Raw genomic sequence first — 5344 nt, forward strand, 5'->3', positions numbered from 1 at the left:
CTCTCCCTTTGCCCAGGAGTGAATGTAGTGTTGTGTTTTGTTATTGGGTTTGCTGATTGATTGGTTAGTTGGTTGATTAGTGATTGCTATGAAGCCCAGGCTGGTTTTGAACTCAGGGTTCTCCTGCTTCAGGCTACTGAGTGCTAGGATTATCAGTGTGTATCACTGCACTGAGCTTCAGAATTGAATGCTTTGATCAAGGCTTATTCAACGGCAATTACAGAAGCATCTATTCCAAGCATATAAGGTGAACAGAAGCCACAGGAAAGGAGAGAGACAGTGGTACTTCTGACTTCAGCTTCCTCATCACAGATGAAATGAACTCTTGATTTTGTTCACTCCCTTGCTCATAAAAATGAAAGCTCTCAAAGGACTCATCTTCTTATATATCTGACATATGAAAGGTACTCAATCATTGCATAAAAGTCAATACACAAATCTAACTGCATATTATAATTTGGACATTTCTATCATTGTACTAAGATACAGTGGAAAGGAAACTGCAAAATAAGTTTGGGGTCAAGATGTAAACAATGTAAAATATAGAGAACTTGGTGGGGCATTGGTGTCTGATACCTGCAACTCTAGCTACGTGAGAGGCAGAGATCTGATGATCAAGACTACAGGCCAGAGCCATTGCAGTACACTGAGCTCCATAGAGACAGCGCAGGGGCAAGTGAGAGCTGGACGGGCACCGAGCGACTCTGTGCCTCGCGGAGGAAAAACTAAACATGGGCAAAGGAGATCCTAAGAAGCCGAGAGGCAGAATGTCATCATATGCATTCTTTGTGCAAACTTGCCAGGAGGAGCACAAGAAGAAGCACCCGGATGCTTCTGTCAACTTCTCAGAGTTTTCTAAGAAGTGTTCAGAGAGGTGGAAGACTATGTCTGCTAAAGAGAAAGGGAAATTTGAAGATATGGCCAAGGCAGACAAGGCCCGTTATGGAAGAGAAATGAAAACCTACATCCCTCCTAAAGGGGAAACAAAAAAGAGGTTCAAGGATCCCAATGCACCCAAGAGGCCTCTTTCGGCCTTCTTCCTGTTCTGTTCTGAGTATCGCCCTAAAACCAAAGGGGAACATCCTGGCCTGTCTATTGGTGATGTGGCAAAAAATACTGGGAGAGATGTAGAGCAACACTGCTGCAGATGACAAGCAGCCTTACGAAAAGAAGGCTGCGAAGCTGAAGGAAAAGTACGAAAAGGGTATTGCTGCCTACCGAGCTAACGGAAAGCCTGATGCAGCAAAGAAAAGGAGTTGTGAAGGCTGAAAAGAGCAAGAAGAAGAAGGAAGAGGAGGAAGATGAAGAGGATGAAGAAGAGGAGGAAGAGGATGAAGAGGAAGATGAAGAGGATGATGATGAATAAGTTGGTTCTAACACAGGGTTTTTTTCCTGTCTATAAAGCATTTAACCCCCCTGTACACAACTCACTCCTTTTAAAGAAAAAAATTGAAATGTAAGGCTGTGTAGGATTTGTTTTTAAACTGTACAGTGTCTTTTTTTGTATAGTTAACACACTACCGAATGTGTCTTTAGATAGCCCTGTCCTGGTGGTATTTTCAATAGCCACTAACCTTGCCGGGTGCAGTATGGGGGATGTAAATTGGCATGGAAATTTAAAGCAGGTTCTGGTTGGTGCACAGCTAATTAGTTATACATGGGAACAGTAGTTTTTTCATCTTCAGTTGTCTGACGCAGCTTATACAAAATAATTGTTCTGTTAGCTGAATACCACTCTGTAATTGCAAAAAAAGAAAGTTGCAGATGTTTTGTTGACATTCTGCATGCTTCTAAGGAAATACAATTTTTTTATTAAAAAAAAAAAGATTACAGGCCAGCATGGGCCAACAAATCTGAGATGCTTATCTCCAATTAACGAGCACAAAGCTAGAAGCAGAGATGTGGCTCAAGTGGTAGGGTGCTAGCTTTGAGCAAAAAGCTAAGTGAGAGTACAAAACCCTGAGGTTAAGTACCAGTTTTCACACACACGCACACACACACACACACACACTACATATTGAAAACTCATTTCTCAATTCTGAATATGTCTACCCATCAGGGCTGCTCAAAGGAACAATCCCTGCCTATAGGTCTGACTCACTGGGCTTTGGATCTAGCATTTGAGCTCCTAAGAGGAGGTTTTTGAGGAAGTGTCTTGGGGCCCACTTTTATCTGTGACTCCCACTTCTAAGCCCTTCAGCCAGAAGGAGAGATCCAAAGGCATACCCCGAAGTCTAGGGAGAGGGCCAAAGCAGCCTTGGGAGAGCCTGATGTGTGTTATCCTGGGTTGCAAGAGACCCAGAGAAGATAGGCAGCTGGCTAATGCGGCCAGTTGAGCAAAGCAATGACTCCATGCTCCTCCAGGAACAAATCAGTATTAGACAGTCCTCAGACTACGTGAGACCCTTAGAACAATTTTGGCTTGGGATAATAAAAAGAGAACCCTGCCCTTTAAGTACACTGGTGTTGAAGGTCAGAGAAAAATGGGAGGGGAGGGGTGGAATATATTTGTCATCCCAGCTATGTGGAAGACATAAATAGGAGGATCAGGGTGTAGGTCTGGGCATCTAAGAATATGAAACCCTACCTAACATATAATTAAACATAACTAAAGCAAAAAGGGCTGGGGGCATGTCTCAAATGGAAGAGTACTTATATAAGTCCCCGAGTTCAAACCCCAGCACCACAAAAAGTAAATAAATAAATTTGAAGATGTGGGATTTAATTTTTGTTGCATCCATACCTACCAAAAATTTTTCTTATAAACATGATAATGAATTCACACTCTTTAGGGGAAAAAAGTAAGTATATCTGGTTTTTAAGTATTCTGACTTCTTATATAAATTTAAGAATTAAAACAAAGAGAAGAAAATACCTCTAGCTCAAAGACCAAGGTGTTTCTATAGGACTCTCTCTCCTCTCTCTCTCTCTCTCTCTCTCTCTCTCTCTCTCTCTCTCTCTCTCTCTCTCTCTCTCTCTCCCTCTCTTCCCCCCCCTCAAAATCCTTGCGTGGGAAACTTCTGTCTCTGGGGTGAAGATGTGATCTTAGGCAGGGGGCTGAGCAACAAACAACTTGGAATACATAAGGCTTGAAATTGCCTTCAAGTCTGGCCTTCTTTCCCATGTGGAAGAGTGGAAAATACAGGGAAAAAATGAGGTAGAGGACGTGTTTCCTCCACTCACAGCTGTGGATTTGATGCTGCCACAATCCAAGCAGGGTTTGAATGTCACCCCAAGGGTTGGTGCTCGAAGCTTAGTCCCCTAGGTGGTAATGGTATTGAACTGGTGGAATGTTTAAGGTATGGGGCCTAGTGTTACATGGTTATGTCACCCAAGGCTCTGCCTTGAGAGTGGATTGATGTAGTTCTTGAGGGACCCAGCTAGTTTCCAGGAGACTCAGTTGCTATAAAGGGAGTGATGGTACCTGTCATCTGTTGATGTAAATAAGAGCTCTCATCTGAGCCAAGAAGCCAACACCAGGCTCTTAGATCTCCTGAACTGTGAATGGAAGAAATATCTTTTCTTTATAAAGTAGCTAGGCTCTTGCAATTAGTTATAGACTAGTCAACAAAGGCATATCTTTTCTATGTATGTTATTTTCTTCCCTTCAAGATAGAACGAACACACACACACACACACACACACACACACACACACACACACCGGGGGGGGGGGGGGGAGGTTTCTGTTTTAGTGTTTGTTTCTTGGTAACCTCATGACATGGCTTTCACAGCAGCTTCTCATGTGTTCGATATGCCCAGTTTCACCCTTCAAGCAACAGCTTACCTAGGATACAGAGATAAAGTGGTATCACACTGTTCTGGAATTCTGCATATGTCAGCATAGGGGACTATTAGAACAAATTCCTTATCCTGCACATATGACAATTTAAAGTTAAGTACCTATATGTTAATGACATTCTTTAATGTTAGCTTATAAAAGATTAAACAGAAAAAACCTTTTCTGTAGTAATTATGGCTGCTTATCAGACTATAAGCAGGAAGAGAAATGGAAATGCATTTTTGCTTGATTAAGAACTCATATGGATAGTAGCTGAACTTTATTTAGATATTTCAATGAATCGTAATGTGTAAAATCCACTCATTGGTCATCACACTTCAAAATGAAAATTCAGACTTCTAGGAAAACAATTTCAGGTGACATGCTGGAAGGATTCATAACAGATCCTTGCCCAATCAATCAATCTTTCTAGGTCAAGGGTCCATCATACACACTGGACCCTGCAGCTGTAAATAACCCTCACACCCCAAATCCCATGACTCTATGCATTTGGAATGAAATGGTTCATTGTGACATGAGCTGTATATCACTCTGAGGAATGCAAAGAGTTCCTCAAAATACCTCAACGTACAAATATGGACTTTTTGTGTACTGCCAATAATCTATCATTTCCTTGCAAACATTTCACACATAGAGCTTTAATTCAAGAGGAAACTACTATTAAATCCATATGTATTCAGCAAGGAAGAGGTTGAGAAGAATAAGGACAATAACCCACTACAACTTGGATAAACTTCAGTTTAGTCAAGTATGAGATTAAAGCTCACATGTTCTACTTATTTTCTTCACTATTCTAAGCGAATGTCCTTCTAAATGGTGAATTGTAATAAAACTGCCCATTCATTCATTGTCCTCTCTCCATGATGCTAGTTCAGCGTGAGTGTTCATGATAGTATCTGAACACTGGGAGGAAAGCCAAGACGTGGAACAATGGATCAGCATTCTATGTTTCAATGTTTTCTTTCATAAAACAAAAATACTGAGTTTTCTTACGTCTCCCTCCTTTACCATTCTATGGTTCTATGCATGGTCTACTTAGTTGTTCTTTTCATTACCTATCAATATTCTAATTCTGTCTCATTCTGATAAGATATGTTCATAATGTGCATTTCTTGTTTTCTTCTTAATAATGACAATAGCAACCACAAAGCAACCCCTTCCACCCCCTGAACTCATTTGGGTTTTAAATGCTCCATATTTCAAACACAGGTACTAAATCAAACACAAAAGTGCGTAAGTAGAATAGATAAAGAATCAGAAAAGGATTTCAAGAATATTTTTTTTTGTTTATTGTCTCCTCCTGCTCCTCCCCTCCTCCTCCCCTTCCCCCTCCACATTTTCCTCCCCCTCCTCCCTTCCTCCCTTCCTCCTCCTTCTCCTCTTCCTCCTCCTCCTTCTTCTTCTTCTTCTTCTTCCTCTTCTTCTTCTCCTCCTCCTCCTCCTCCTCCTCCTCCTCCTCCTCCTCCTCCTCCTCCTCCTCTTCCTCTTCTCTTCTTCTTCTTCTTCTTCTTCTTCTTCTTCTTCTTCTTCTTCTTCTTCTTCT

The 5344-nt window shown here is 41.4% G+C and overlaps 1 pseudogene across 1 annotated transcript; it reads left to right on the forward strand.

The window, feature by feature from the left end:
* The first annotated feature begins 634 nt into the window (after positions 1–634).
* Positions 635–1560, forward strand: LOC122110047 (annotated as a pseudogene). The gene has a single exon (XR_006147802.1). The product of XR_006147802.1 is annotated as a high mobility group protein B1-like (transcript).
* The last annotated feature ends 3784 nt before the right edge of the window (positions 1561–5344 follow it).

The sequence above is a fragment of the Dipodomys spectabilis genome, unplaced genomic scaffold (assembly GCF_019054845.1).
Source record: "Dipodomys spectabilis isolate Male_0828 unplaced genomic scaffold, ASM1905484v1 ptg000073l, whole genome shotgun sequence".
Taxonomy (NCBI): domain Eukaryota; kingdom Metazoa; phylum Chordata; class Mammalia; order Rodentia; family Heteromyidae; genus Dipodomys; species Dipodomys spectabilis.